Source organism: Bos indicus x Bos taurus, chromosome 6 (assembly GCF_003369695.1).
Source record: "Bos indicus x Bos taurus breed Angus x Brahman F1 hybrid chromosome 6, Bos_hybrid_MaternalHap_v2.0, whole genome shotgun sequence".
Taxonomy (NCBI): Eukaryota; Metazoa; Chordata; class Mammalia; order Artiodactyla; family Bovidae; genus Bos; species Bos indicus x Bos taurus.
Window position 1 is genome coordinate 106,153,460 of NC_040081.1, and position 21,270 is coordinate 106,174,729.

Below are 21,270 nucleotides of genomic sequence, written 5' to 3' on the forward strand. Positions count from 1 at the left end.
ATGACACCACCTTTATGGCAGAAAGTGAAGAGGAACTAAAAAGCCTCTTGATGAAAGTGAAAGTGGAGAGTGAAAAAGTTGGCTTAAAGCTCCACATTCAGAAAACGAAGATCATGGCATCTGGTCCCATCACTTCATGGGAAATAGATGGAGAAACAGTGGAAACAGTGTCAGACTTTATTTTTTGGGGCTCCCAAATCACTGAGGATGGTGACTGCAGCCATGAAATTAAAAGACGCTTACTCCTTGGAAGAAAAGTTATGACCAACCTAGATAGCATATTGAAAAGCAGAGACATTACTTTGCCAACAAAGGTCTGTCTAGTCAAGGCTATGGTTTTTCCTGTGGTCATGTATGGATGTGAGAGTTGGACTGTGAAGAAGGCTGAGCACCGAAGAATTGATGCTTTTGAACTGTAGTGTTGGAGAAGACTCTTGAGAGTCCCTTGGACTGCAAGGAGATCCAACCAGTCCATTCTGAAGGAGATCGGCCCTGGGATTTCTTTGGAAGGAATGATGCTAAAGCTGAAATTCCAGTACTTTGGCCACCTTATGCGAAGAGTTGACTCATTGGAAAAGACTCTGATGCTGGGAGGGATTGGGGGCAGGAGGAGAAGGGGACAACAGAGGATGAGATGGCTGGATGGCATCACTGACTCGATGGATGTGAGTCTCAGTGAACTTTGGGAGTTGGTGATGGACAGGGAGGCCTGGCGTGTTTCGATTCATGGGGTCGCAAAGAGTTGGACACGACTGAGCGACTGAACTGAACTGAACTGAACTGAAAATGCAGGAGACCTGGGTTGGATCCCTAGGTCAGGAAGATCCTCTGGAGAAGAGAATGGCAACCCATTCCAGTGTTCTTGCCTGGAGAATCCCACGGACAGAGGAGCCTGGCGGGCTACAGTTCGTGGGGTCGCAAAGAGTTGGACACGACTGAGCGACTAACGCTGCTACTGCTACTGCTCCTGCAGGAGCAAGCAGCTGAGTTGGCTGATGTGGTTGGCTGAGCAAAGGGCGGAGAAATAAGTGAGCTTCTGGCCCTAAGGGGGCCCCTTCCCACCAAAAGCAGGCCCCCGAGGCTTCCAAACAGGTTTTTGCAGCACAACCAAAAGGAATGTGGAAATCCCTAAGCAGTATATTCACACATGTTGTACACATTCTTTAAAAGTACTCTGTACATGAAAAGAGATACGGAAAAGCCCCTAGCAAAACTGGAAGGATGTAGTTGTGTTACTGTGATGGTTATGGTCTTTGCATGGAGCGAAAGGACCCTTGTTTCTGACCTACAGAGGCCTGTGGGCTGCTGGCTTTGCCCAACATTGACTAAGACAAAACCAGAGGCAGAGCTTCAGAAAGGTGGCTTGATTTTCTTTGGTGAAAGTAAGAGTTTGAAAAAATATTGAGTGACTCAAGGAAAGAGGGGAGAAGGCAATGGCAACCCACTCCAGTACTCTTGCCTGGAAAATCCCATGGACGGAAGAGCCTGATAGGCTACAGTCCATGGGGTCACAAAGAGTTGGACACGACTGAGCGACTTCACTTTCACTTTCACTTTCCTGCATTGGAGGAGGAAATGGCAACCTACTCCAGTATTCTTGCCTGGAGAATCCCAGGGACAGAGGAGCCTGGTAGGCTGCCATCTATGGGGTTGCAGAGTCGGGCACGACTGACGTGACTTAGCAGCAGCAGCAGCAAGTAAAGAGACTGTGAGAGAAAGAGAGATCTGAATGGCTTTCCTTAATAAAGCATTTCCTCCAATTGAAAGGAAAACACAGAAGCCAGGGTAACCAGGAACCACCCTGATGGGTTTATCACCAGCTGCCTCCCCCAAAACTCCTCTAAATGCTAGATCAGTGCGGGAAAGACTTGCTGACACTGGTGGCTGGAAGGATGACAGAGAAGCTTGCCTGATGGCAGAGCTCATCTCACTATGCTCCTTGCAGGTAAGGATTTATTCATTTGCTCATGCATTCACTCATTCATTCAATTAGGAATACTGCAGTCTGTACACAAGATGTATGTGTGTGTGTGTATGTGTGTGTATTAGTTGCTTAGTCGTGTCCGACTCTTTGCAACCCCACAGAATGTAGCCCACCAGGCCCCTCTGTCCATGGGCCTCTCCAGGCAAGAACACTGGAGTGGGTTGCCATTTCCTTCTCCAAAAGAAACTATAGAAAGAAAGTGAAGTTGCTCAGTCGTGTCCGACTCTTTGCGACCCCATGGACTGTAGCCTACCAGGCTCTTCCATCCATGGGATTTTTCAGGCAAGAGTACTGGAGTGGGTTGCCATTTCCTTCTCCAAAAGGAACTATAGAAAGAAAGAAAGTAAAGTCGCTCAGTCGTGTCCAACTCTTTGCGATCCCATGGACTGTAGCCTACCAGGCTCTTCCATCCATGGAATTTTCCAGGCAAGAGTACTGGAGTGGGGTGCCACTTCCTTCTCCAGGCACACAAGATAGAACACCTCTATTTTCAAGTTCACCAGTTAGTGAGCTCCCTATGTGCTAGGCTTGAGAACATAGAGGTGAGCCAGATTTCACAGGTTCATCCATCTCTAGGAATCTTAAGGCAGCAGGCACGTCCTTTCTGAGAAGCCCCCAGTCTGGATGAGGTTCCCGTCCATCATAGGTGCTCCTGAGGTACTTTGCCCTCAAGCGTCACCACACACACTGCAATGGGAGCTCTGGGCTCTGCTCCCCACAGCTCTGGTCCCAGAGAGCTTAGCATAACACCTGGCAGCTAGTAGGTGCTCAATGAATAATGGTTGGAAGACTGTAACAGTACTTCTCACAGCACTCTATGCCATCCAGTTACTTTTCTTCCTTCTTTCTAGTTTAATTTTTTATTATTTATGTGTTTTTTTTAAATTGAAGTGTAGTTGATTTAAAATGTGTTAGATTCAGGTGTACAGCAAAATGATTCAATTATACATATACGTATATCTGTTCTTTTTCAGATTCTTTTCCTTTGTAGGTTATTATAAAATATTGAGTATATTTTCTTGTGCTGTACAGTAGATACTTAGAGTTTATGTATTTTATATACAGCATTACTTGCATATGCTCTGTTGCTCAGTCACGTTGGACTCATTGCAAATAGCTGAGCAGAATCCTCTGTCCATGGAATTCTCGAGGCAAGAATACTGGAATGGGTTGCCATTTCCTCCTCTAGGGGATCTTCCTGACCCAGGGATCAAACTCCTGTCTGCTGAGGCTCCTGCATTGGTAGGCTTATTCTTTACCGCAGAGTGACCTGGGAAGCCCCTACAGAGTAGTGTGTATATGGTAATCCTGTTTTCCTAATTTATCCCTCTCCCTCAACCATGAGCTGTTTACTATGTCTGTAGGACTATTTCTGTTTTGTAAATAAGGTATTTTGTATTTTTAATAGATTTCACATATAAGGGTTATCATATGGTATTTGTTTTTTCTATATTCCTTCTCTAGCCTTGCAAGGCCTGTGAGCTCTGGAAGGGCAAAACCCCGCCTCTTTCTGCCTGACCACAAATGAATGATCCCTTCTAGTGATGCACGATGAGCCTGGCCTGAGCTCAGATCCAGGACTCTGCCACATCCGGCAGTGAGTGTATCCTGTTTCAATTTCCTCACATCAAAACATGAAAATGATTTCCACATCCAGAGCTACTGAAAAAAATTAGAAAGAATGCCTGTGACCTGCCTGGGACACACCATAGCAAATGATGGGCACACAATAATTACTCACTATTAATAGAAACTTCAATTTGTTTAAACTTCTAAAGCTCATTGAATTGGCAGAAAAAACAGCCTCTTTCTCTCTAGAGAACTTGTAGTTACACTTCTGCCAGATTCACCAGTCTGTAACATTTTGCCACATTTGGTTTATTGTCCTACATACATACATACAGCTAAATATCCATACACACATGTATCTTCATATACATGCACCTATGTATGTGTGAATTATAAATTCCAAAATATTGTTTTTCTGAGCCATTTGAAAGTAGGTTACTTATATTCTACCCTTTTACTTATTAATATTTTGGTGTGTAATTCCTAGGAATAAGAATATTCTCTTAAGTAGCCACACTACTGTTTCATTGGGGCTTCCCTGATAGCTCAGTTGGTAAAGAATCTGCCTGCAATGCAGGAGACCCTGGTTTGATTCCTGGGTCAGGGAGATCCACTGGAGAAGGGATATACTACCCACTCCAGTATTCTTGGGCTTCTCTTGTGGCTCAGCTTGTAAAGAATCCACCTGCAATTCGGGACACCTGGGTTCAGTCCCTGGGTTGGGAAGAGCCCCTGGAGAAGGGAAAGGCTACCCACTCCATTCTCTTCTGGCCTGGAGAATTCTATGGACTGTATGGTCCATGGGGTCACAAAGAGTTGGACACGACTGAGTGACTTTCACTTCACTTTCACTGTTCCATTTAGGAAATTTAACATTATTACAATACTTTCATTAAATCTACCTTCCAATATCACATATTTGTGAATTGTCCCATGATATCCTTTAAGCCCTTTCTCTTTCAGTACAGGGTCCGGTGGCCATTTGGTGGTCACGCCTATTTAGTCTCCTTTAATCTGGAAGGTTTCTCAGCCGTTAAAGAATCCAGGCAAGTTGTAGAATGTTCACTGTGGGTTTGCCTGATTTTTCCCTTTTGATTAGATTCAGGTGACTTGTAAGGGATGGTGTTTCCTCCTCAACACGTTACATCCAGAGGCTATGGTCTCCACCTGCTCCTCACTGCTAAAGGTAATTCTGAGCACAAAGCCTAAGTGTCATCTGTTCTCACCAGCATATGGTGACTGGCCTTCCTTTTTCAACTAAGAAGCAATCTGTGGGAAGACCCCTTTGACATCATGCCAGTATTCTGCTCCTCACCACATCTTCCCCTAGATCTGGGTCAGCACTGATGATCCTTGCCTACTGGGTCCTCCCTAGGATGGATCAGCATTGTGATTCCAGTACTCCAGCGCTCCCCACTTTTTTTTTTAAGTTATTTATTTTTGGCTGCACTGGCTCTTCATTGCTGTGCGTGGGCTTTCTCTAACTGTGGTCCATGGGCTTCTCATTGCAGTGGCTTCTCTTGTTGCAGAAATTTGGCTCTAGGTGCAAGGGCTCAGTAGTTGTGGCACATGGGCTTAGCTGCCCCACGACCTGTGGAATCTTCCCAGGGATCAGACTCATGTCCCCTGCTTTGGCAGATGGATTCTTAATGCCTGGGCCACCAGGGAAGACCCCTCTCTCCACTGTCATCCCAGGCATTCTACAATAAGAAAGAACTCTGTGAGTAGGCAAGTTGATGAATCTAAGGATATTTATCCTATTGTCAGAAGAGAACGGGACAAGTGTGTTGGTAAGAGAGCAAGCTGGAGATGAAGATTTATATGTTAACCCCTGAGAAGCCCCGAGAATGTCTCAGAACAAAGAGAAATAAAGCCACGGGATCATGGGAAACTCAGCACAGGAATCAGAAAGAAGTTGCAGTTGCAGGAGATTCAGTGGTTCGGGGAGAACCTGGGCAGGAGCTACAGGCAAAAGGATGGGTCAGATCCCACTGGGGCCACATTCCAAATGGTTGAGGAAACTCTCTCTACCTTTAACCCTGTTTGTTCTTCCATAAAACTGTGATCATCGTACTGATGTCATAGCATTTCCCCACATTCTGGACAGAAATTGGATCTAAAGCATACTATATAACATGTAGGTGCTCATTAAATGAGAACCCCTTTTCCTTCTTCTCTTCCCTGTGTGTTGGTCAAATGTTGTCATGGAAACACACCTCTCTGCTTACTCCAAGGTCTCTTTAAAATTGTTGGGATTACTTCAAAAGTTTGGTGTTTAAAAAAAATCTGAAATGAGAAATTCTGAAGGTGAATAATATGCTATACTTCCTAATAGTAAGTTAAATGCTCAAAAGCCACTTCTGAGCTTAACTAGGAAGTCTCAGAGATGCTTACATTTCAAAATTGTCCTAATTATTTTTGGTCAATTAAATATGACAAACATGATTTTGCATGATGATAATGATATCACCATTTTATTAGTATCAACAAAATACAATCATAATAATGACTGCTTTTCAAATTGAATATGTAGTATTTTTGCTACCTCCTTTTCCATCCTCACAACTGTTTTGTTGGTATTCTTTCCATTTTACAGGTGAAGACGCTGAGACTCAGAGTGTCCATGAGACGTGCCAAAAGTCTTATTGCTGGAAAGGGGCAATAAGTATACTTTTTCTCCAGAATGTATATACTTTGCATTCCAGGTTACTTCTGGACAGTGATTTCATTTCAATGTGTTGAAAAGAATGTGTTTTCCATTTGTTTCTTCCAAGCTTGATGTAGGATAACCAAGTGCAATCAATCATCTGACTGAGGCAGAGATGGTTATTTCTCAACAAATATTCTGGGCATCTCCCTTCATTTCTCACCTGCACTTGCCATTAGGTTGAGGCCAATGATTCCTTCTGTCCAAAGAATCTGAAACAGAATGATACATTACTTCCAGGTGGAGACAGTTAACAAGCCAGTGTGCTTCTCCCCCGTTTATCTTCCCCATGCTAAAGTGACCTTAGAAGGAACATGCTAAAGAGGCTAAATTATAAGCTGAAGAAACCCTGGATCTCTGAATCACAGGATGGAGGAGCATCCCAGGCAAGCCACATCAGACTTTGTGTGTGGAAGAAATCAACTTCCATTTTTCTAAGCCCCCATGATCGTAAAGTGTATTTGTTACTGCAGCACAATGTAGCCTACCCTGACTGACACACTAGGGGATCGTTTTTTGGTGGCCAGTTATCATGGAAGGCATAAGAATCTCATAATTTGGGGTTACAAAGTGGCTAGGGGACTCCACGAAAATGAATGACCTAACCTCTCTCTCTCTCTCTCTCTCTCTCTCTCTCTCTCTCTCTCTCTCTCTATATATATATATATATAAGCAAATCTACCATCATCTTGTTCTTTAGAGCTGGAGGTGGAGGTGTAAAGAAATAGAAACTCCTTCCTTTTCTGTACTGAGATATAGGTTAAGCTAAATAGGAAAAAAAAAAAAATCTTTCTCCTCCAACCCAGAAGGACAGAGAAAGAAGGATCTGTAGGAAGAGGCAGGCATATACTTGGGAGAACATTTTAAATATTGTTACCACAAAAAGCATCTGTAAACATCAGAATCTAAAAGAATATAATCACAACTAACGAGATGTAACCTGATTAGAGAAAATAATTTCAAAAAATCACTGTGGGTTTTCACTTCTGCACTGGAAGGCTAAGCTTTGCCTGAATCTTATTAATAGGAGAATGATGCCAAGATAACTAGGACTGATAAGGGATAAATACACTTTGGCTTGATTCAACTGCAAATATCACATGTTTTGAAAGATTATTATAAGTGACTCTCAAATTTGGATAATTCTTTTCTAAAGTAAGTTTTGTTGGCCTATAAAAATATTTTTCAATTTCCCTAAATGAGAAATGGGAGAAAGAGGTTAATTAAAAGTCAACTGAAGACTACTTAGGCACTTAAACATGTAATTTCTTGAGCTTCAAACTTAAATAGCTCAAACTATAAAATAGCTGACTTTTATGATTCATGACTTTACTCTTTAAACATTGGTTTTTATTTCCTTGGTTTGATTTAAATCCTATCCTAAAACTTTGCAGAATCTTAGGTTTTGAATAACCAACCACGTCCGCATTTACTTTTTTTTTTTTTAACTTTACAATATTGTATTGGTTTTGCCATATATCAACATGAATCCACCACAGGTATACACGTGTTCCCCATCCTGAACCCTCCTCCCTCCTCCCTGCCCGTACCATCCCTCTGGGTCGTCCCAGTGCACCAGCCCCAAGCATCCAGTATCGTGCATTGAACCTGGACTGGCGACTTGTTTCATATATGATATTGTACATGTTTCAATGCCACGTGTGAATGAGTCTAAGTTTGCAAGCAGAGAGATCACTAAGATCGAAAGAGTCTCTTTAATACCTCAGAACGCTGATTGCAGGTTTCTCCAAATCTTCTAACTTATGCTCTCTCCGCTGCCTCTCTGCCTCCCACTCTCACACCTTCCCTCTCCCTGTGTGAATTATCCAGCTGATGCCCATCTTTCAGAATCCCACTCATTCCTCATGATCCAGTTCAAACTGCTGTCGCTTTGAGATATGTTTCCTCATCATGACGGTCTTTCCTTTCCTTGATTTTCTGTTATATTATCTGGGGGAAACCACTGGTCATTCCACAAAGCTCGTATTGTGTTGTTAAGTGTCTTTTTGCATTTACATGCCCTATCTCCTTATTTACCCTGTAGATTTCCTGGGATCTGCCACTCTCTCCAGTGCCCTGAAGAACATCTGTAGTTTTGGCCTGATACTAGATGGAATTGCCAAAGCTCTCACGTGGTGCCTGCATTCAGGATTTATGTTCAGCTCTGTCTCCAGATGGACAGGGAGGCCTGGTGTGCTGCAGTCCATGGGGTCACGAAGAGTCGGGCATGACTGAGAGACTAAACTGAACTGTCTCCAGTACTAAGTTGGAGGGGCAGTAGTAGTCATATACTCCAGCCCGGAAAGAAGGTCAATGTCCAAAGCCCAAGGCCAGCTGTTTAGTCCCTCAGTCATGTCTGATTCTTTGTGACTCCATGGACTGTAGCCCACCAGGCTCCTCTGTCCATGGGATTTCTCAGGCAAGAATCCTGGAGTGGATTGCCATTTCCTTCTCCAGGGGATCTTCCTGACCCAGGGATTGAACCTGTGTCTCCTGCATTGGCTGGCAGGTTCTTTACCCCTGTGCCAGCAGGGAAGGTCAGCTGTAGACTCTTGCCATTGAGTGAGACAGATTGCAGGGCCGTGATGACAGACAGGAAATCCTGGCTGGAGTTTAAATGTGTTCAGGAGACATATTTGGAGTTTGCCATATTAAAAATGAAACCTTGTTTATTAATATTTAATGACAACTTTGAGCATGCATTAAAGGAAGACTAAGAATTTTCTGTACTTGCTAATAGAGTCTGAGAAACTCAGCTCATTATGGGCAAGTGATTCATATGACACAGCAGGTAAGCCTTGTTTTACCTTGAAGAACACCTTCCAGAACTTTTAAGACTGGGAGATCTGATGTTCTCGCCAGGCTTCAAGCCATTGTACATATTTCCCATCTGTCTACAAGTATCCTTCGCTTTACCAGGATAACTTCTTTGTTAGAAGGGTTTTTGTTTGATTTTGTTTTGCATTGTAATCTTTATAAGGGCAACTTCACACACCTTAAATATCTTCTTTTTGGAGAAGCAAAGAGTTCTTTTTTCCCATCTTTGTTCCTCACCCTGAGTTAAGTTACTTGTTTCTATCATATGCATCCTGTACTTCCACTATGGTAGCAGTTTTCTACTGTGATTTCTTTATTTAATTAACCCCTTTCTTGATAGCCTAAGTATGTGTGTGTGCCCTCAGTCATTTCCAATTCTTTGAGACCCTTTGGACTGTAACCCGCCAGGCTCCTCTGTCCAGGGGATTTCCAAGGCAAGAATATTGGAGTGGGTTGCCATTTCCTTCTCCAGTGGATTTTCCCAACTCAGGGATCGAATCCCCCTATCTTGCATCTCCTGCATTGGCAGGTGAATTCTTTACCAGCTGAGCCACCAGGGAAGTCCCCGTGATAGCATAAGCTTTATGAACGCGGAAACCAAGCCTGTCTTGTTAACTGCTGAATCATTTTCCCCTTACACAGTGCCTTGATATATCAGGCACTCCAAAAATATTTGTTGAAAAAAAATAAATATAGTTTCCAAACTTCGGAGATGAAAGAGGAAAAAATTCAGGCAAACTAAACTGAAGTTGTGCCTTTCAGTTCAACCTAGCTAAAATCCTTCACATTATTGAAGAAGAAATTGACATTTACACAAAAAATCTAACTGTGCAGTGTTTATACAATGCATTTATCAGGAAGACAGTAAGCTATTTAAAGTTCTCATTTTGTGGGTGAATTTTACATTTTTACCTACATGGGATGTGTTGTCCTAAATTTTCCTGAACAAACCATTTAATAGATGTGTCTAGATTCTGTAGCCCCTACCTGATTACTGCAGTTAAACCTTGTCCCCAGAATAGAGATGCATTTGTGTGTTCCCTTTTTACAAGGGAGACATGACTAATACTTGTTAATGCTTATATTAGTAGCACAAACTCACAGCTGTTGAGTACTTATTATGTATTAGTTACTGTTCTAAAGTGTTTACATCAATTATTAGAGACCACAACCCCTGTATGAGATCAGCACTATTATTATCTTAATTCATTAATTTATACACCAGACACATATTGGGTTCCTGCCACATACAATGCATTGAAATGAAAATGAAAGTGAAAGGCACTCAGTTGTGTTTGACTCTTTCCAACTCCATGGACTATACAGTCCATGGAATTCTCTAGGCCAGACTATTGGAGCAGGCAGCCTTTCCCTTCTCCAGGGGATCTTCAAAACCCAGGGGTCGAACCCAGGTCTCCCACATTACAGGCAGATTCTTTACCAGCTGAGCCACAAAGGAAGCCCAATGCATTGAGATAGGCATTAGGAAATATGATAGGGATTAAAATAAGTGTAACATTTTGGCCCATTGGAATTTACATACTAGCAGAGCATAAGAGAGCAATAAGACAAACATCAATTAAGCTAAATGTTAAGAGTGTTACAAATAAGTGTAGCAAGGAAGGGAAAAGGGAGTGCTGGGTTATGCAATTTTTCAGAGAGAGTTCAGCGAAGGCTTTACTGATAAGGGAGATATGAGCAGAAATGGGGAGAAGGAAAGAGAGGGAGCCATTCAGATATCTGGGGGAAATAGCATGAAGAAAATCCTGGGGACATGGAATATTTGGGATCAGGAGTGAATTTCATGTAGTTAGAGTACAGGAGCTTCCTCATTGGTTCAGCAAGTAAAGAATCCACTTGCAATGCAAGAGACACAGAAGACGCATGTTTGATCCCTGGATCGGGAAGATCCCCTGGAGAAGGAAATGGCAATGCACTCCAGTATTCTTGCCTGGAGAATCCCATGAACAGAGGAGCCTGGTCAAATAAATGGGTTCCAAAGAGTTGGACATGACTGAGCAACTAAGCACATACATGCATACATAGACATACTTACATAAATACATAGAGTACAAGAAATGAGTGAACAAGGAGAGCACTGTGAAGGAAGGAACAACTAACATGGGTCTTACAGATTATTTTGTGAAGGGCTCATTCTGAACGGCAGGGGATATTATTGGGGGGTTTGAGATGGAAATGACATGAGCTGGTTTGCATTTTAAAAGGGTATTCTGGTTTCAGTAGTAAAGCATTCACCTGCCAATGCACGAGACTCAAGAGACTCAGGTTCCATCTCTGGGTAGGGAAAATCCCCTGAAGTAGGAAATGTCAACCCACTCCAGTATTCTTGCCTGGAGAATTCCATGGACAGAGGAGCCTGGTGTGCTACAGTCCATGGGATCGCAAAGAATCTGAAGCGACTGAGTGACTGAGCACAGCAGAGCACCAAGCAGTGGTTGTGTTGAGAATAGATGGATGGGTCAAGGGCAGGGCCAGGAAGCCCAAATAGGGGACCATGGCAGTAATTCAGAGAGGCGGACAGGTGGCTGAGACAGGGTTGTACTGGTGCAGGGGGTGAGAACTGCTTGGGTTCAGTGGTTTGTTTTTTGGTTGTTGTTCTTTTGGTTTATTTATTTTTTGAGGGGTAAAGCCCATGGGATCTGCTGATGAGTGGAATGTGGACTATGAGAGAATGAGAGAAATCAAAGACGACTCTAAAGCATTTGCGCAACTGTAAATGTTGAGTTGCTATTTACCGAGATGGGAAGAAAGAAGAAAGGACAGCTTTCGGATAAAAGATGGTGGGTTTAAACTTGGACAGTTTGGTCTTAGGTTCCTGTTGGAGTGCCAATAGAGATGTTAAAGAGGAACTGGATATATCTGGAGTTCAGGAGACAGTTTGGGGCTGGAGTCACAAATCTGAGAGACTTCAACATAGGAATGGCATTAAAACCCTAAAAAATGAAGTGGGCTTATCTGGGAAATAAGGAGCAGGGATTCAAGAACTGATACCTGGAGCAGTCAGTATTTGGGTGTTGTGTCCATTCAGGGAAATAGATGCTTGAGCAGTATAAGGGGCTCCTTAGCCGTTTTGCCAGTGAAAGATAAAGAGGGAAGATGCAGGAGAGGGTGGGAAAAGCCTTCAGGCCACAGAGCAGACCTGCCACCTCTGAATGGGCAGAGTCTGGAGGAAGCACACTTGTTAATAGGCAGAGTGAGACTCCGACTATGATGCAGTTTTGACAATGTCTTGGCAATCCCAAGGAGGAGATCCAAAATGAAGTTTGCCCTTTAACAGAGCCCCAGGTTGGATCAATGGTGGTAGGATGTGTGTATCCATGCTCTGTCATTGACTAGGGCCATTGAAGGGCATAGGGCTTCCCTCACAGCTCAGTTGGTAAAGAATCCACCTGCAATGCAAGAGACCCTGGTTCGATTCCTGGGTCAGGAAGATCCATTGGAGAAGGGATAGGCTACCCACTCCAGTCTTCTTGGGCTTCCCTGATGGCTCAGCTGGTAAAGAATCCACCTGCAATGTGGGAGGCCTGGGTTGGGAAGATCCCCTGGAGAAGGGAAAGGCTACCCGGTACTCCAGCATTCTGGCCTGGAGAATTCCATGGACTCTACAATCCATGGTGTGGCAAAAGAGTTGGACATGACTGAGTGACTCACTTTCATTTGCTTCATTGACGGGCATGATCTCAGCGTGAATTCTGCAGTGGAAGCCTGTGGTGCTGCTGCTGAAGGCCGATAGCTAATGACACTTCTGTCAGCTTTCTGTCAAGGTCTTTCTTCAAGATCTGAGCAGCATATCTCCATGGTGGCCACAGTTATGAATTCACCCATAAGAACTCTGAATCCCAGAAAGATGAGGTAACTAGTCCAACATCAAACAGCAAGTAAGTGGCAGCCTGTCTGCAGATCTGATTTTTAACCAAAATGCAAGACTGATTCCCTCCAATGAGCATATTTGTGAGTGTCAAAGAATGAATTGGATTTTATTTGCCATCGTACAAAGAACTTAAACAACAACAACTATTGGTTTGAGGCAGCCTCAATGGAAGAGGTAGACCTACTCAAAGTCTCCTTTTTCTCTTTGGTGCTGAAATTTTCTTGAAATGTTTTCTCCATCTTCCTCCCCATCCAGCTCCCCACACTCAGGCACATAAACCCTGCCTGTTTGATCCCTGTGCCAAGTTTGTGAAATATTCATAGATAACTAAAAAAACTGCTTCCTCCTTCATGAAGCTTTCTTGGGTTCTTAAGCAAATGCAACATTTAACACTTCTAAATTTTTGTAATACTTTAATCTGATTGTCATTCATGACTTCATGCCTGCAGTGATAAATGTGTTCTTCATCTTCCCATCTCTTCATCATCAGCTCTTGGTCCTCGGGTGGTAACTTGAGGGATCAAGGCAGAAGGCATGACCCATTGTAGGTCAACAACTGCTACTCTTCAGTCGCAAGACTTCTTCAATCTGTTCTGCTTTCTGAATGAATTCTCTGTGCCTTTTTCAGAAGCTGACATTTCTATTAGGTGGTGCAGTGGTTAAGAATCTGCCTAACAATGCAGGAGATGCAGGAAACACAGGTTCAATCTCCGGGTCGGGAAAATCCCCATGGAGAAGGAAATGGCAACCCACTCCAGTATTCTTGCCTGGAAAATTCCATGGACAGAGGAGCCTGGCAGGCTATAGTACATGAGGTTGCAAAGAGTCAGACATGACTGAGCCATTTGTCTTGGAATTACTGCCTTTTCTCCAAAGTTCAGCTGAAGAGCTCCCTTCTTCAGAAAACTTCCTCTACCATCTCCTAGGAGTCTCATCTAGATATCTCTACTCTGTGTTCCCACTCACACCGTATTAGCATCTTTCAAAGACTCTTGACAGTGACCTCAAGTTAGAAATATATTTTACATCATGACTTGGTGCACAAGCCGACACAGCTTCCCACGCAATTGAAATGCAATTGTCTCACCAAAATTCTTGCATTTTTACTGCTGTGCAATGCCCACTGATATATTCTGGTCTGTTTTATTTCTTTTTTAAAAAATGCTGTCTGCAGCCTACTAAATTGATTTAATGACCTGCCAATGGGTCTCAACACACAGCGTGAAAAACACTGCCCTCTATGGACCTTCATTAATACACTCTGCTTACAATACTGACATCATTAGTATACTTGTCTGTTTCCCCCAGCAGGCAGTAAACTCTGAGGGTAGGGATCATATCTTATTCTTATTTTCTCTTCTATTTTAGCACAAGTAAATGTCTGAGGAATGAATAAGTGAGTGCAGGCAGGCTCTAAAGTCTTGACAACCGCCTACTCCGAGTTTGAAAATGTAACAGAGTTTCCAGGATGCTGAAATGTTTACCTTAGACTTAGTAGAAACTTCTTTCTTGCCGCATGGATGTTTGCCTCCTTTATTTTCTGGGTGCCAGTGGTACAGTTAGCCCAGTAGGCTTACTATTCTGGAAAGTTCTCTTTTCCTACTTTACTTGTTCACTCCTGTTGTCAGAACATACAGAGCTACTTCTCTGGCCTTAGCTGATCCAACCAGTCCATTCTAAAGGAGATCAGCCCTGGGTGTTCTTTGGAAAGAATGATGCTAAAGCTGAAACTCTAGTACTTTGGCCACCTCATGCGACGAGTTGATCATTGGAAAAGACTCTGATGCTGGGAGGGATTGGGGGCAGGAAGAGAAGGGGACAACAGAGGATGAGATGGCTGGATGGCATCACTGCTTGATGGACATGAGTCTGAGTGAACTCCGGGAGTTGGTGATGGACAGGGAGGCCTGGCATGCTGCGATTCATGGGGTTGCAAAGAGTCGGACACGACTGAGCGACTGAACTGAACTGGACTGAGATGCTTTACAATGTTGTGTTCATTTCTGCTGTACAGCAAGGTGAATCAGCTGTGCCTACGCATGTATGCCCTCTTGCATTTCCTTCCCATTTAGGTCTCCACAGAGCACTGAGTAGAGTTCTCTGCTGTAGAGTCTGTTCTCAGCCTGTATTTCAAAAAGAAATACAATGTATTTAAATGCTAAATATTGGGGCTTCTCTGATGGCTCATTTTGGTAAAGAATCTGCCTCCAGTCTGGGAGACCTGGGTTTGATCCCTAGGTTGGGAAGATCTCCTGGAGAAGGGAATTGGCTACCCACTCCGGTATTCTTGCCTAGAGAATTCTGTGGACAGAGGAGCCTGGTGGGCTATAGGCCATGGGGTCACAAAGGATTGGACATGACTGAGCAACTAGCATTTTCACTTTTCACTTTCAGTATTCCGTTGTATATATGTAAGTTCCTTAAAAAACTAAAAATAGAACTACTACGTGACTAACCAATCCCACTACTGGGCATATACCCAGAGAAAACCGTAATTCACAAAGACACATGCACCCCAATGTTCATTGCAGTATATTTGCAATAGCCACGACATGGAAGTAACCTAAGTGTCCATCAACAGAGGAAAGGATAAAGAAGATGAGGTGAGCTAATTTCTAAATCTGTGACCAGAATGAATGTAAGTCAGTCCCTATCAGAAGGTGAGAGATAAGTTTCCTACTACATGTAGTAAGTCCACCCCTAGCGAGATACTGAGGGTCATGTGGGACTATAGGTACAAACCAAGGTAGGGATAAGAAGAGAATGTGTTCTGGCAGCCTTCTGCGCACCTGGTTTCAGTTTTCTTAAAAACCAATAGGTCCTACATTTATGCCCTCACCTTATTTAGCCCCTCCGTTCAAATGCCCCAATATTTGGTCCATACCAAATTCTTGTGTTACTTTTGCCAAGTGATGCTTGCTTCTGTCACTGGGAAAGAAACTTCTAAAATTACATGTGTGACTTGTCAAGGAGTCCCAGGCAAGCATCTGATCAGGTGCACAGTGACTGGTGGGTCTTAATAAGGTCCTGTTCTAGGCATCACCATTGCCTTAACTCCTCCAGGAAGTGAGCCCTGGAATAGTTTGCATGAGAGGGCAAAGAGTCTTCAGTTCAAACCAAGAGAAACATCTAGGTTGTGCAAGAAAGGGCAGAAGGAGAGATTTTTCTTCCCACATATACACCAGTACAATACATTCTGGTGTTTTGTTCCTCAATGTTTTCATCTATAGAATCAACACAGTTCTAAATTTGGTTGTGAAGATTAAATAAGGTTGTGAACAGGAAGGAAGTAACACAGTTTTTGACATACAGTAAATCTTTCCATATAGGTCTTTTGACTCCTCATTTTCTGGTAAAAGGCACTGATGTAGTCTTCTCATTTTAAATCATGGCTTCTTAACATATAAATGTGGAAACTAGAAAAATGGTACAGATGAAACTATTTCCAGGGCAGGAATAGAAATGCAACAAAGAGAATGGACATGTAGATGCAGGAGAGGAAGGGGAAGGTGAAATGAATTGGGAGACTGGTATTGACACGTATACACTACCATGTGTAGGTTAGATAACTAGTGGGAACCTACTCTAAAGAGTAGGAAACTCAGCTCGGTGCTCTGTGATGACTTAGATGTGTGTGATGGGGCTGGGGTGGGAGGGAGGTCCAAGAGAGAGTTCAGTTCAGTTCAGTTCAGTTCAGTCACTCAGTCATGTCCGACTCTTTGCGACCCCATGAATCACAGCACGCCAGGCCTCCCTGTCCATCACCACCTCCTGGAGTTCACTCAAACTCATGTCCATCGAGTGGGTGATGCCATCCAGCCATCTCATCCTCTGTCGTCCCCTTCTCCTGCCCCCAATCCCTCCCAACATCAGAGTCTTTTCCAATGAGTCAACTCTTCGCATGAGGTGGCCAAAGTATTGGAGTTTCAGCTTTAGCATCATTCCTTCCAAAGAACACCCAGGGCTGATCTCCTTTAGAATGGACTGGTTGGATCTCCTTGCAGTCCAAGGGACTCTCAGGAGTCTTCTCCAACACCACAGTTCAAAAGCATCAATTCTTCGGTGCTCAGCTTTCTTCACAGTCCAACTCTCACATCCATACACGACCACTGGAAAAACCATAGCCTTGTCTAGACGGACCTTTGTTGGTAAAGTAATGTCTCTGCTTTTCAATATGCTATCTAGGTTGGTCATAACTTTTCTTCCAAGGAGTAAGTGGGGATATATTTATACATATAGGTGATTCACTTCATTGTACAGCAGAAAATAACCCAATATTGTAAAGCAATTATATTCTAATTTTTAAAGCATTGTTGTCTTTGATAAAGCAGAGATGTCCTATCCCAGTGGTTCCTTTTATTTATTTTTGTAGTCTCTTCTCATTTGCTGAATTGCTCTATCTCCCCATGATTTGAATGTTTGCTCTGAGTCATAAATAGTGATAATGACCCCACATTAGATAAAGATGTTCTTATTTTTTAGAGCAGTCCTAGAAAGACTTGTAAATGGTCCAACATAACATAGGTCTTGATGACAGACATTTCCCTGGGTAGAGTATCAACCCCCATTGACCAGGACAAAATTGTTTGTCCCTCTTTGCCAGACAGATCTTGAAGTAGCTTGTCTTGTCAGAGCCTGATACTGAATTGTCAGGGAAAATTGAGTTTCTGAACCTGCCATGTTGTGTAGTAGCCAGAAGCCCACTGCGGGGGATGGCCTGTTTGTGTTAGCCACTTTTGAGTTCTGACCTGTGTGCATTTGTCTGGGAAACTCAAGATTCTACCTTTGAGTCCTGGGGGAACCTCTGCCACCTACATCTGTCAGATGGAGGTCACTTTGGGCTGGGTTAGTGCTCTGCTCTCTGGACATGGCTGGCATAAAGCTCTGTCTGCACCTTGGCCCAGGAAAAGTTATCGGATGGAAAATAAGGTGATGGGGATAGTTTCATGTCTTTCTTCAGTGTGTGTTGAGTTCCTACACAGGGAGAAGCAGCTAATAGAAGGTAAACCCAAATTAAGACAGAAAATGCAAAAGACATTACATATAATCTAGACCCAATGCGGGTGGGCAGCTGGGGTAGATTAGGGAATGAAGATGTGCCAAAATCACTTGTGAGACTTTGATCACATTGCCCAAGACCCTCCACCTCGAATCCTGACATTTAAAGACACTGTCAGAATTAACTTGGCTGAGGGGCATTTTTCTGTGATTACGTCATTGACAATTAAAAAAAAAAAAGTCTCCCAGATGATTTCAGTATACTTCTGCCACTCTCAGAAAAATAAATTTTCCCTGTCCATTTCCTCACTCACTAACAGCCTCCTCTACTATCCTGGCTGTGGATTCAATACATCGTTCTTATAGTTACGTAAGAGGGCTTTCAGGTGGCACAGGGGTAAAGAACCTCCCTGCCATTGCAGGAGACACAGAGATGAGGATTCATGAGGGTTCGTGATCCTTGGGTCGGGGAGATCCCCTGGAGGGGGCAATGGTAACTCACTCCAGTGTTCTTGCCTGGAGAATCCATGGACAGAGGAACCTGGTGTGCTACAGTCCATGGGGCCACAAAGACCATCGTCCATTGGACCATCAGTTCATCGGACCTGACTGAGCACAAGCGAAATAGTACATAAGAGAGAAAATTGGGTGCTGCTGGATTTGGCCCAGGAATTTAGTGTTTCTGGCCTCTTGTCAACTTTCTTTTGACTATTATCCCAACATTTCCAAACTCAGAACTGTTTCCTCCGCACACCCCAAAATCTCTGTGCACCAGAGGCTGTGATTCCCTTGCAATCAATGCCACTAATATGGAGTGACAGAGCCATAAACTCAGAAGATGACTTTGAGATCGCTTTGTTCATTCAACTCCCACTTATCTGTAGACTAAAATGGCAACTCACTCCAGTATTCTCGCCTGGGAAATCCCATGGACAGAGGAGCCTGGCGGGCTACAGTCCATGGGGTCTGTAGCCCCCATGAAGAAGAGTCAGACATGACTGAATGACTGAACACGTGCAGAACACACACAATCTGCAGATCATGAATCAGGACCCAAAGAAGGAAAGTGGGATCTTTAAGATGAACAAACCTGTTAGGGAAAGAAGAAGGCCTAGCACTTAAGTTGCCAGAACTGACTGCTGTTTTCAATTGTCTGATCATGGTTATAACTACTATTAGGTGATGTGATCTTGTCATGTGATCAACACTAATAGGAATATAACCTGTCAACTGACTGCACAGATCGCCTTGCTGTTATCTCAACGTCATGCATGTCCAGGATGAACAAAGAAAAATACCTTGTTCCAGGATCCAACTTAGAAGTATAGAAGATGAAGTAAATATACTATGGAAAGTTACTCAAAGATATAGTCAACAATGGTAGTGTTTTTTATGCATACTTTTTAAAAAAGAATAACAACAGCAAAAGGCTATAGCAACAAAGCCGACATTGATATGCAGACGTGAACTTTTACCCCAATATTCATTCTATTCTGATGACAGAATCTCTGTTTTCCTTCTTGAGAATTATTCCTCCTCCATTTTCCTTCATGTGATCTGAATACACAGGGAAGTGAAGACCGTGACCCAAGACTAGCATCTTGTTTCTCTTGGTGTGGCTGCAACAAATGATCATAAACATAGAGTTTTACCATTCTGAAGGTCAGAGGTCGAAAATGGTTCTCATGGAGCTAACCTCATGGTCTCAGCAGGCAGGCTGTTTCCTTTCAGAGGCCCCAGGAAGAGAATATGTTCCCTGTCTCTTTCAGATTGCACAGCTTGCTGGCCTTTCTTGGCTTGTGGTTATTTTATTCTAATTTCTGATTCCATTGTCATGCTGCCTGACCTCTGACCCTTCTGCATTCCTCCTATAAGAACGCTTGTGATTCCATTTGGGGAACCCAGATCATCCAGGGTAATCTTTTTCTCTCACGATCCTTAATCAAAGGACATCTGAAAAGTGCCTTTTGCCTTGTAAGGTATCCAATTCACAAGTTCTTTGGATCAGTGAACAACTTTGGGGGGGCTACTAATTGACCTCCCACGATAAGTCATTCAAAGCATCAAATTCCCTAAGCAATTGTCATTGTTTTGGGTGAGCAAGTGACCCAGGTTGAGCCAATCAGAAGGACTCCTGGGAGTTGTGCATGTGATAGCAAGACATTATCTCCCTGCTGGCATTAGGGTTGTGGGGGATTGGACCAACACCTGCTCCGCTGCAGGCGTCCTGCCACCTGAGGGCAGGGCTTGTCTCTGAGTAGGAACCACCCCCATTGATTGGTTCTGTCCAGGTCTACGTTCAGACTTGGCACTTTGGAAATAAATGTGCTTCCATATGCTGAAGTTAATTGAATTTTTTTGTTGTTGTTGATATTTGTAATAAAAAAAAGTCCTCCTAGTTATAAACAATAATAATTTTATTGTGTTCTTACTTTTTACCCAGGATTCTCCGAAGAGTTTTATATGGATCATCTCACTTTACCCTCACAGGGCCCTGTAATAAGTTGATGCCTTTCATTATCCTCACTTTGCATGTAAAAGTTTGAGGTTTATAGACTTTGAGTACCCAGCTCAGGGACACAAAGCAGGTAAAGGGAATGTCCTGGATATCACAGTTTGTTTTCAGAGATTTAGTTAAGTTCAGTTGCTCAGTCCTGTCTGACTGTGCAACCCCATGGACTCCAATATGCCAGGCTTACCTGTCTATCATCAACTCCTGGAATTTACTCAAACTCATGTCCTTCGAGTCAGTGAGACCATCCAACCATCTCATGTTCTGTCGTCCCCTTCTCTTTCTGCCTTCAATCTTTCCCAGCAACAGGGAATTTTCTAAGCAGTCAGTTCTTCGCATCAGGTGGCCAAAGGATTGGAGTTTCAACTTCAGCATCAGTCCTTCCAATTAATATCCAGGGCTGATTTATTTTAGGATTGACTGTTTGGGTCTCCTTGCAGTCCAAGGACTCTCAAGAGTCATCTCCAACACCACAGTTCAAAAGCATCAATTCTTCAGTGCTCAGCTTTCTTTATGGTCCAACTCTCACACCTATACATGACTACTGGAAAAAATATACATTTGACTAGATGAACTTTTGTTGCCAAAGTAATGTCTCTGCTTTTTAATATGCTGTCTAGGTTAGTCATAGCTTTTCTTCCAAGGAGCAAGCGTCTTTTAATTTCATGGCTGCAGTCATCATCTGCAGTGATTTTGGAGCATCCCCAAAATAAAGTCTGTCACTGTTTCCATTGTTTCTGCATCTATTTGCCATGAAGTGATGGGACCAGATGCCAGGATCTTAGTTTTTT